Source organism: Priapulus caudatus, unplaced genomic scaffold (genome assembly GCF_000485595.1).
Source record: "Priapulus caudatus unplaced genomic scaffold, Priapulus_caudatus-5.0.1 Scaffold575, whole genome shotgun sequence".
Lineage (NCBI taxonomy): Eukaryota > Metazoa > Priapulida > Priapulimorpha > Priapulimorphida > Priapulidae > Priapulus > Priapulus caudatus.
The window spans coordinates 205,965-206,466 of record NW_014577636.1 but is presented as its reverse complement, the minus strand read 5'-3'; positions in this window follow the sequence as shown (position 1 = coordinate 206,466).

Sequence of the window (502 nt, the reverse complement as noted above, 5' to 3'; positions counted from 1 at the left end):
ATGGGATGGGATGGGATGGGATGGGATGCGGTGCAATGGAATAGGATGTGATGGGATGGGATGGAATGGGATGGCATGGCATGGTATGGGATGTCATGGGATGGCATGGGATGCGCTGAGATGGGATGGGATGGGACGGGATGGGATGGGATAAGGGATGGGATGCGGTGCGATGGGATGGGATGGAATGGGATGGCATGGCATGGTATGGGATGTCATGAGATGGCATGGGATGCGCTGAGATGGGATGGGATGGGACGGGATGGGATGGGATAAGGGATGGGATGCGGTGCGATGGGATGGGATGGATGCATGGATCGATGCATGGATAGACAGATAGTTAGATTTTTTGGGGTATTTTCCTTTCAACCAAGCGGTGACCAACTGAGTAACGCCACTGATTTCCCCGGGCAACGACGGGTATCCCGCTAGTATATAATTATATAGGAGGACAAACATATATAAGACCGGGACCACTATTGCACTAATTGTAACCCTTACC